Source organism: Mus musculus, chromosome 14 (assembly GCF_000001635.26).
Source record: "Mus musculus strain C57BL/6J chromosome 14, GRCm38.p6 C57BL/6J".
In the NCBI taxonomy this organism is placed as follows: Eukaryota; Metazoa; Chordata; class Mammalia; order Rodentia; family Muridae; genus Mus; species Mus musculus.
This window is the reverse complement of record NC_000080.6, coordinates 23,933,463-23,944,704: the sequence shown is the minus strand read 5'-3', so window position 1 is coordinate 23,944,704 and position 11,242 is coordinate 23,933,463. Positions and strand designations below refer to the sequence as shown.

The 11,242-nt window shown below is 46.9% G+C and overlaps 1 protein-coding gene across 55 annotated transcripts in view; it reads left to right on the top strand.

Annotated features, from left to right (window-relative positions):
- The window catches only part of Kcnma1 (potassium large conductance calcium-activated channel, subfamily M, alpha member 1), a 712,823-nt gene that overhangs the window by 60,406 nt on the left and 641,175 nt on the right, over positions 1-11,242 (top strand). The gene's annotated exons all lie outside the window — the stretch shown is intronic.

The window sequence follows — 11,242 nt, the reverse complement described above, 5'->3', positions numbered from 1 at the left end:
CATCTGTGTGTTTCCCCTCCAGGCTGGGTAACCTTAGGTTATAATGTAATTTTGGGTTCTCAGTTTTTTCCTTGCATAACTGGACTCTATACATTTTTTAGGAAGAGTTTGATCGAGGTAATTATTCATCTCCCTTCCCCTTTACAGCCTTGCTTTTAGAGTCTGAATGACCCCACCTAACTCTTTCTCCCCTGGGAAGAACCCAGGAATTTTTGTTGTTGTCGTTTTGTTTTTTGAGACAGAGTTTCTCTGTGTAACAGCTCCAACAGTCCTGGACCTCACTCCATAAACCAGGCTTGGCCTCATACTCAAGAGATTTATTTCCCTGCCTCTGCTGCCCGAGTGCTGGGATTAAAGGTGGGCACCACCATACTGGGTCAAACCCTATAATTCTTTATGTAACTGAATTCACTCCTCAGGCCAATGAAGGGGATATTTTCATGATTGCTAGTAGCAGCCCCTCCCCCACCCCCCACCCCCCCACCCCAGGAGTTCAAGAGTCACTCACATTTATCTTGAAGCCAGTGGAAGAGTCTGGTTACAGGAGGGCAGGCTGTCAGCCAGAGAGCTGGCCTTGGGTGGCCAGACTTTGGCCACTTTTCCCATTCCGGGGAGGTGATGGATGGTGGAGTTGTGATTTTTAAGAGGGACCTGAATGTGGTTAACATGGTGACAGATACGGATCTTAACTGGGCACAGCTTGCAAATTCCAATTAATCTGATCCCAACCCTTGGGAAATCTGTTCTGCATTGAGCTTGAACTCTGGTCTAGGGCTCAGGGCCCAATCTGTTACAGTGCCCTGCAAGCACTCAGAGTCTGTCCCCTCAGTCAGGTGTTCTGCAGGACAAGTTCTGCCAGGGCTGTCCCCAGTACAGTACCCTGGTCAGGGAGAGGAGGAAGAGTACACAGTCCCTTCCTGTGTGCCCTTCCACCCTCCTCTTCCTTTGCCTTCTTTGTTTTCCTCTCTTTCCATTCTCTCTGTAGTGGAGAAGTGTAAGACTATTCATTTTCTCATACCATAACAGAGTCCAGTAAGAAACCAGGGAGTGAGTCTCCTCTGTCCAGCCCTGGGCTCTGGGCAAGACATGGCACATGATAAAAAACTTAAAAGCAACCAAATGCATTGTCTCAGACAATTGGAATACCTGCTGACACTTTCCTGTTGTGAGACTAAGTTGTGACAATGGAGTTCTATCCAGCAAAGGAAAAAGTTATCCTGGACAGTGCCAGCTTCCTTTTATCCCAGGGACAGGGACCTCTACCTTCAGGGAACCTTATGTCAAGCACAGCTTTGGAACTCAGCACGGTTAGGCCTGCAGATGACGTCACTGGCTTTCTGTGGGACAGCTGCAGTCAGCATCAGGACACTCCAGGCATGCCAGTGGTAACTGGAAACCCTATTTTCAAATGCTTCCCCAGCATTTGTGCACGGTGAGAAGTGCTTCTCTTAGGGCACAAAGACTGTCCATAGCGAGGTCCTAGGGAGATCAGGACCCTCTGAAGACTAGGGCTAGGCTCTGTGGGGGGAGGGGGAAGGAGCACATTTCCGAGAGGCGTACTGTTCTGTCAGTGGGATTCCACTTGAATAGGTCTATGGTGAGCCCAAGGGTTACATTCCTAAGTTGTCATTGCCAAGGCCTCTTTTTGCAATTTCACTTACAAATATTGTTTTTGTATCAGTCTATGCCCACTGCCTATCTTCTTTGTGTATCAGGGCAGCAGAAGTGGCATACAGGTAGAGAAATGCAGGGAGGAGGGCTTTTTCCAAGTTTTATTCTGTGTATATGAATGTTTTACCTGCACACACATATATACAGTGCTTATGAAAGCCAGAAGAGGCTTTTGGATCCTCTAGAACTGGAGTTAAGGGTAGTTGTGACCCAACATGTGGGTGCTAACAACTCTGGAAGGTCCTCTGGAAGAGCAGCCAATGTTAACGCTCTTAACCACTGAGCCATCTCTCCAGCCCCGTGCAAAGGGAAGTTTTAATGATCCATAGCCCTACGCCTGTTTCAGGGTCTGCAAAGCAAAAGAGATGTTAGATATCAGCTCGCTCGTGTGTCTTCGAGGTGGAAAGTACAGTGAATCCAGGAGAGTTAAAGGGGCTGGGAGGCTCACATTGACACTCCATGGGGACAGCCACATGCAAGGAGCTCCTGGGGGCCTTAGGAACAGTGTCAGCTTCAGTTGAAGGCCCAGCCCCCACTCTAGCCATGGGCCACTAACCACTATACCCTCAGCAGACACTAGGTATCCTACCGTGTCGACTCCTTTGGTTCTCATCTCTACTTTCTTGGGTGGGAGCTGTCTCTAACATTGGGGAAAGTGACTCAGAGGATTTCAGTCACCCAAGGTCACCCAGCTGGTTGGCACAAGGCCTGTTTTGGAACCAGGATGATCTACTGTAGCCCCGCCAGGAGCTATTTCTGTGTGTATGTGTGCTACTGGCGATGAAACCTAGGGCCTTGCACATACTAGGCCAGCCCCTGTACCGCCGAGTTAGCTCTTGCTCTGGTCCTAAGGTCTGCTTGGTGACAGTGTCCGAATTACAGTTGAATTCCCCAGCCTTTCAGCTTTCTTTTGCTCACTCGTGCAATAGCATATTGCTTCATAGAACTGTTGAAAACAGGCACTTGGGGTAATGGTTTTAAAGGTGGGGACTTCCCCCAACCCCCCACCCCCCCCCCCCCGTCCCATCCTTTAAATGGCAGGCCGATTGTCAGCATTGTCTGAAAATGCAACTGCCTAGCCTAGACTAAGAACTCAAAGGTGATGACTTGCAGAAGAGTGCACTCGGCAGGGGGTGAAAGGACATTCATGGATCAGTCTAGGGACAGTCCCTGAGGTGGCCTTTGATGACTTTGCTGTGGGGCAGTGGTCCCTCTCCCAGCCTGGCTTATGTGCTTCCTTCTCTAGGTTTCCCTGTCTGCTGCTGCCAGAGTCCACCTCCCCAGAGGGCTGACAATTGGGTGCTTCTGAACTTCTTCGCTGCCTCCCATGTTCAGAAGCCCGAGCTCCTCTGGCCCAAAGTCCAGGCCTCTGCCCTCTGCCCTGGGGCTTGCCTTTCCAGACCCCCCTTTTCCATGCTGCTGTAAATGCACGTTGATGCCCACAGCATGCTCTACAGGTGCTTGCTTTCTAAACTCACATGTGTTTCCTGGGGTTCCTCTCCCCCTCTAAGCTATCTGGGTTCCTTGTCTTCTCCAGACTCAATTTATTATTTTTTCCTTTCAGTTTACTTACCACTCATCTGTTATGAGGCAGTGTGATTCATGGGGGGATGCTGGGAAAACCAGGATGCACAAAGACAGACAGTCTCTTGCCTCTGAGGAGGTCTGGATCCAGGAAAAGGACTGCCTAAAGTACTGTGGTCAGTGTCCTGAGAGTCAAGGCTATGTGTAAGGTCTTCCACTTACAGGAAGCCTTTCTAATTGTGTATTGTTATGGAAATGCCCTTGCTTCAAGCCTTATGCATCTTATTCCCTGTTTTCTTTTAGTTCCTTGTGTTTTGCCTGATATAAGTCACATTCGTTATCCACAGTATTTTTTGGATTTTAGCTGTAAGGAGCAAACTACACCCCCTAGCTCTGTCCTGTGTGCGGAATAATCCAAACGAGTTTTTATTGAACTCTGATTACAAAGCTAGCTCCTTCAGATCCCTGATTCCTCTTGTTTGTTATCATGGTTTATATTTATGTGTGTATGTGGGGAGAGGAGGTGAAGAGGGGATTTGTACATTGGAGTGTAACTGACTGTCAAGTTTAGAAGAAGCCATTGGACCCTCTGGAGCTGGAATTGCAGTGGACATGAGCTGCCCAGTCTGGGTCCTGGGAACTGGACTGTGGTCTCTGCAAGAGCAATACAGACTCTTAGCTACTAAGACACCTCTCCAGACCCATTTTCATCCTAACTCTGTGGGTATGCGAGACATGTACAGTGAGCCTGGTTTGTAAAGAGTCAGAGACATATTCACAGGCACACAGTACTTAAGTGGCATGGTCTGGCTGTGAGTTTTCCAAACAGCTCAGGGGAAGGATAGGTGACTGTGGAAACCTTCCCTGGACCCTAACACATCTTTGAAGGGATAAATGGTAAGTCGAGAGGGTGAGGTCTCATGGCTGCAATGCAGGTAGTTCATTGAGGATCGTGTCAAATGGGCAACTGGGTCTGTTTGGGTCAAGGGTGATTCACACCCATGCACGGGCAGAGAGAGAGAGTCTGAGACAAATAACAGTGAGAGGACTCATCAGGCCTCCCTGTGGTGCCATTTTGGAGGGGTTTGGGGAGGATGGAATTCAATCAAAGGCAAGGATTCCTTGTCATCCATGCGGGAGGAAAAGCTCCAGGCCCAAGCATTCTGCTAACAATGTCAGAGCCCTCAGCTGGTCTTTCAAGTATTTAGTGGACCTGGGGACAATGTGCACAGCCAGAGGAATCCCAGCTCCCTCTCAGCCTGGCTGCTCATGCTAGGGTCTGCAATGAAAGCAAAGGCACAGCCACCCTGTGCACACTAGCTGGCTAGGAGGCTGGGGCTTTTGAAGCTCAGCTGTTTGAGCTACCTACGTGTTTAAAAAGCCTTACCTCCATTTAAGAAGAACAAAGTCTGTTTCTTCAGCCTGGGCACAAATCAAAAATAGTTAATTTTTTTTTTTTTTTTTGGCTTCAGTTTAAAAATAAAAAAAGTCACCTTTGGGTTGAGATCGAGAATGGAAAGTTTCAGGGCATAAGGGTAATTTTGTTTTTTCTTCTTTTTTCTGGGTCTGTTCTAGGCAAGGGCAGTTGAGGTGCTTTCATGAAAGTTATGTGTAAGTATGTACCATGTGCCTCACCTCTTTATGGCCCCGTGGTGTCCCCTCTGTTAAGTTGATGTTAGTAAGATTCCTCCATCTGTCTAGCACAGCAGAGTGTTCGGAGTAGAGGGGACACGTGTGAAATTGGATATAAGCAACTAATTGGAACGCAAAGGAGATGATTAAAATTAAGCTGTATCTTCTACCAAGGTGGCTTTATCACATAGAGTGCGTTTTAGCACCCCAAATGAGCAATGACTCAGGCTCCCAATTAGTTGATGACAAACCTCTAGAGAGGATGAAGGGCCTAGGGGACTATATTGACAAGTGGGATTAAAAATGGAGACTCCTTAGGAGTTCTACTAAAAAAAAAAAAAGTTACGAACCCCGGCTGGAGTAATAGATCGGTGTAATGTCTGCGCGCAAGCTTGAGGACCCAAGTTCAATCCCCAGAGTCTATATTAAAAATTTGAAAAGCTGGATATGATCAGTGGTGTTTGCAATCTCAACAGTAGGGCCTGGGGGAATGGAGACAGACATGTCTCTGGGGCTCAGTGGACAGCAGTAGCTTCTTCCGCCCCTCCTGGGAAAACTGCAGGATCAGTGGAGCAGGGCAAGGGCAGTGGAGCAAGGACAGGCACAATGCCTGAGCTTTCCCACTGGCCTTCACGTGCATGTGTGTATACATAGACATCCCCTCTCACGCATGTACATGCACCCTCCTCCGCAAGTATGGACAGGCCCTGACAGCTAGAGTGAGCTTTGCGGAGTGGGATGACTTGTTTGTTTGTGGTCCTCTGGCTTCACAGCCCACTGTTGCCAAGGTGTGAAGAGACAGTTGTTTTGTGTCAGTTTTACTGTTTCTGACAACTGTTCCTGAGGAAATATACATTTGTGCAACAGACCGCCTCCAATGTCAGGTCTAAATTTAGAAGCCACCTCCGACAGGTGCTAAAATCAGTCATACAGAATTCAGGGCGGTGCTCAGGAATACTGAATACCCATGAGGCTATCATGGCCCCTGATAGAACTTTTGTGTCTTAGGCCCTCAAGTTTGACAGAGTGTGGCATATTTTCTGTGGACCAGGCTCCAGACAAGTACAGTGATATGTCTTCTTGGAACTAAATCCACACAGCTGGAGGAAGCCATGCCTGGTATGATGCCATTGCTCCCATCTGGGTACCTGCACTTTCACCTTGACTCTGTAATGTACCATCTGTGTGTCTGGAGCATCCTTACCCAGAGAATGAGGGCACAGAATCTTTTTAAAAAATAATTTACTGGGGATGGAGAGATGGCTTAGTGGTTAAGAGCACCGACTGCTATTCCAAAGGTCCTGAGTTCAAATCCCAGCAACCACATGGTGGCTCACAACCATCCTAACAAGATCTGACACCCTCTTCTGGAGTGTCTGAAGACATCTACAGTGTACTTACATATAATAAATAAATAAATCTTTAAAAAAATAATTTATTTTTGTTTCATGTGCATTGGTGTTTTGCCCGCTTGTGTATCTGTGTGAAGGTGTTGGATTCCCTGGAATAGAGGTACAGACAGTTTTGCGCTGCCACATGGGTGCCGGGAATTGAACTCGGGTCTTCTGGAAGAGCAGCCAGTGCTCTTGACTGATGAGCCATCTGTCCTGTTGAATCTTACTCACTCTGGGGTCATTTCCTGAACCTGAGCAACATGATTAATATACAACATTCAGGTTGGGAAGAAGAACTTCAAATTATTGTTCCTTGGGTTTGTAGTGGTCTCAACTAATAACACAAGAAAAAAGTCTTGGTTCTGTCAAGCGGACATTGCCCTGGGTTTTGCCTAGTTTCTGCCCTGGATGCCCCTGGACCTACCTATGAGACAGGACAGCAGGGAGCCTGGGCCCATGGATCTACCTCACATTTTTAATTTTACTGACTACTTTAGAGGCAGGATCTGACTACTTTTGAGACAGGGTCTTGCTATACATCCCCAGCAGGCCTTGAATTTACAGCAGTGTCAGCTTCTTGAGTGAAGGTCCATTTTCTTTGGACAGGATCTCATGTATCTAGGTTGGCTCAGCACTTACTTTGTAGATGAGAATGGCGGTCTTTCAACTCCTTTTCCCCCTAAGGTGTGCACCATTACACATTTAATCGTTTAATCGTGTGGACCATCCTGATGTATCCGTATAGCCTCCTAGTGGATGGAGTCTGTACAAGTGAATTGGCTTTTCCGTGTCTGTTTTTGCACCTGAAGCTTATCATAAGCAGAGTATGGGGATGAGGGGATAGTCTAAGTCTGGGTCCAGGCTTTGGTCTTTTTGTCACTTAGCAGTGTGACCTTGGGCAAACCATGAAGCCTTGGTCAACTTGATTCCTTCCTTGTATGTGGGGGTACATAACAGCACTTTATTTGAATTGGTGGTGAGATCCCATAATCTATGTAAAGTATTTACAGTATAGAAAGCACTGTCACTGTGATAGTTCTCTGTGCTGTGGAAAAGAATGAGCCTCTCTGGGCTTTGTTACAGATGGCCTGTGTATGTTTCATATGTTACATTGTAACATACAGTTCTCCTTTGCTTCAAATCCTCTATGCATCTCTTATATAGCAAGCAAGGTAAGCGTTGCATAAGTAGTTGTGATATTGTATTATTTGGGGAATAAGGACCTGAAAAAGAAGGCTGAATGTATTCAGCACAGGCACAATTTTGTTTCAACTATTCCCAATCCTCAGTTGGCTGAGTCTGCCAGTGGAGAATTATAGATACGGAAGTTGGCTTGTATACATCAAGTGAGATAACTTCATTCTGCATCCGGCAAGATAATGCATGTAAAACCCCTCGAATAATTCTTGACAATCAGTTCTCAGTGAACAGTAGCAGCTCTTATCTAAGTAGCTTCTATTGGGAAAACACAGTCATATTTTTGTATCATTTCATTTCAGTCTGTGTCTCATCCAGGATCTATACTAGCTCTGACTAGAACAAAACAACACACCCCCACCACCACAGCAGCAGCCAAACAACCGGGCTTGACCACGTTGTCTGGAAATTTTTGCCTGTTCAGATTCTCATCATACAAGTGTTCCCTTCTTTTTCTAGAGGGCACTTGGGGATGTGAAGCCTGGGTACAGAGAAGAGGACTTTGGGGAAGAACTCCAGCTATGTTGGTGGGGAAAGCTCCCTTGGGCCTATGGCCTCAATGCTTTGTATAGGACTGTTCAGGTTTGGCAGAGGAGCTTCTTGGAGGAGCCGAGGTCTAGCTGTGGGAATTTAAGGCCTTGGACTGGGTACCATTCCTTTGGGCATCCTGGCCTGGGCTGATGAGCCAATTGCTTAAGTCTTCTCTGCTGGGGACAGTCTCAGTGGCTCTAGAGACCACTTGAGCACAACTCTTGGGTGCTGAAGAGCCAGCTACTTAGCATCCAGGAAATCTGATGCCTGTATTCAGAGCCAGGGCCACTTAGAAAAGAAGGCTGCCAGCTGCCTAGATCGAAAACCACCTTATAGGGTTCCATATACTCTTTCCCTGTTGTTTTAGGTTGCCCCAAGAGACCACTGTTGGCCACAAACTCTTGTGACTAATTAGGAGAAATCCATGAACCTCCCAAGTGTTGCCAGACAGCAGATTGGGCTGGGCTGACTCAGGGCTGATTGTGTTCTAGGGCTGAAGTCCCTAAGAAAAATAAGCCATCAGGCCTTAACAAGCATATGGCCAGTTACTCCCTCACAATCTGCTGTATTTTGGATCTTAAGTGTCCCCCAAGCCTTGTGTGTTGCAGGCCCTTGAAGAATTACTATAGAAAGGTAATTATGGGGTTCTAACCCTTTCATCAAATTCTTCCTCTTTCACATCCCAGTGGGATGTATTGGTTTGACTCTTGCCGTGTGTGACCTGCTGGCTTGTCACAGGCCCAGAGCAACGGGATTATTTGTCTGTGGGCTGGAACCTGAGCCTAGGAGATGGAGTGTACCTTTCCTGTCTATAAGGTGGTTATCAGATATTTATTACAGTCAAAGAAAGCTAGTCAAGGCACATTAAATGATTTTTGACTTAATTTAAATAAGGCAAGAATGACGAACACTTCAGCAGTCAACCAGACTAGGCCTTTCTGAGCCTTTCCTTTAACTTCCCAAGGACACCAAGAATACCAACTGCATTGATTTCACTGTGAAGCTCAATGGGATAGAGAGCTTGCAAAAGCCTTGCAAATTATTTCTCTCAAGGTAAAAGAAAATATTTTCTTGTGATTCATTGAATTGGTGTTATGTAGTAACATGAATTAGCATTTACACACCCAAATGCCTCTTGCCTGATATAGCCTTTTGGGAGCCCAATTTTGGACGTTACCCTACTTACTTAGGGGACCGTATAACAGAGCGAGGTTTCCTAGGCAGTCTGAAGTTAACTGTCCCAGATAACCTAAACCATTTTGACTGCATGGGGCTGGGAAATCCAGAGCCATCCAGCCCACCCTTCTTCTGGGTCTGTCCCGGCTGGGTGTGTGTACTTTTACGTCTTTCATGAGCCAGCCACTCTTTGGGTATGAGAAGCTTGCATCGCTCAGGTTAGAGAATGCCCCTAGCTCATGAGCCCTACATCACAGGGATAATTGTGGGCCTTGATTCATAGTGAGTCTGAAGGCTCTAGAGCAATATTAAACTGCCCATTGGTAGTGACTGACAGCTTTCAGGATTGAAGTAATGAGTTCAGAGCCCCCACTTGCCTGTAAAGCACCGTGGGGGTAATTTCCTTGAGTAGCTCTTTCTACCTACCTTCCAGAAACCTGCCTCTTGTGCTCTCTGTACTCAGTGGGTGTCACATTCATCTCCCGCTCTTTGACCAGAATTAATTACCGGCATTATCCGAGGGAGTTATTTATATTAGTCTCAAACCAATGAGCTACTGCAGCTGGAGGACCATCAAATACAATGTATGCTGATTGCCTCAGTGACTTCCAATCTGCTTTGGCAGGGGCTATAGGAGACCACTGAGAGGCACCAGGCTATTATTACTATTATGTTTATGTTTGTTTATGTTTAGGATTGATGTCTGGAGGCTGGGGCTAGGGCTGGGGAAGTGCCCAGGAATTCTATTTCTTAGGGAGTTTGGCTTTTATGTGTGGACATTGCGATGTGGCTGTTGCACATAGATGGATGGTGGTTGCCTGTAGTTGGATGTGAGGTCCCTGATTGGGAGTCTTCATGACCTGGATGCCCATGTTCATCTTTGTCCCCAGACCTCAGTGGTTCATAGTTCCTTCCACGGTCCAAGTTTCTACCTGATGCAGTGTAGTCACTGTATTGAGTCAAAGGTGTCCTGGATGCTCAGCGTTGTGTCTCTGTCTTCACCATCAGCCCACTATGGAGAGCACGCTAGAGGTGTTAGCACTCTGTCACATAAGTTAGAACTTTTAATGCCCCATAACCACTTCCAGAACTATCCTTGCATTCTCAAGTGTGTGTGCATGTGTGTGTGTGTGTGTGTCTGTGTATGTGTCTGTAGGCCAGAGATTGACACTGGGCATCTTCCTCTATCATTCTCCACCTTATTATTTTTTAATCTGACTATTTATATATAAATATTTATTTTTGATATCTATTTTGTGGGTGAGGAAGAGGGGCACACCCTGACAAAACCCTGACTGACGGCGCAGGAGTTGGTTCTTTCCTTCTACTATGTGGCTTTGGGGAAGTTGGACCCACATTGTCAGCCTCGGTGGCAGGCACCTTTTCCCACCTGAACCAGCTTGCTCGGTCCCTCCACCTTGTGCATCAAAGGTCCTTACAGCTGGGCTATTTCCTACTGATGATCTCCTTTGGGCAGAGTGGGTGGGAAGGCTCAGGAGACCCTCACCTGAGTATACAGCTGGATGCAGTTCTGCTCTATTTGCATGTGGCTTTGGGATCTCTGAGAGAGGCTAGAAGACATGGGGGTGGGGTAAGGACTGGAGAAGAGCCCTCCATTTACATAGCCTTGGAGAAACCATCAGTTCTTCCACTGAGGCTGTTTTAAAGTTAGCCATGCTCCTGCTTGAAACCTCTCCCACACTGTGCTGTAAGGAGATGCAATAAACCCATCGGTTCCCCAGAATGTACTCTGATGGAATCTTACCTTCCTTTATCGTGGGGACTCAGGGAGGAAGGGGACGTTTACATCTCCACAACAGAAGGGATTTTAGCCACAGGCACTTGACCCAAGTGATGTCTGAGAACTGTGTGGAGGAGGGGCTCTGTAGATTTCCACACAAGCTTCTCTGAGGGGATCTTAGGAGGCCTATGGGAGCCTGAAGTTTGGTATGGGCCCCTCAGAGCTTCAATGTTGGTTAATTTTCATGTATCGATTCAAGATTGTAATAATGTAGTGAGTTTTACCTTGCTGATACAAGAAAACCCTCAAGGCTCCAGAATACAACCAGGATTCCTGGCTTTGCTCAAGCCACTACTTCATTGGCAAATGCCACTTG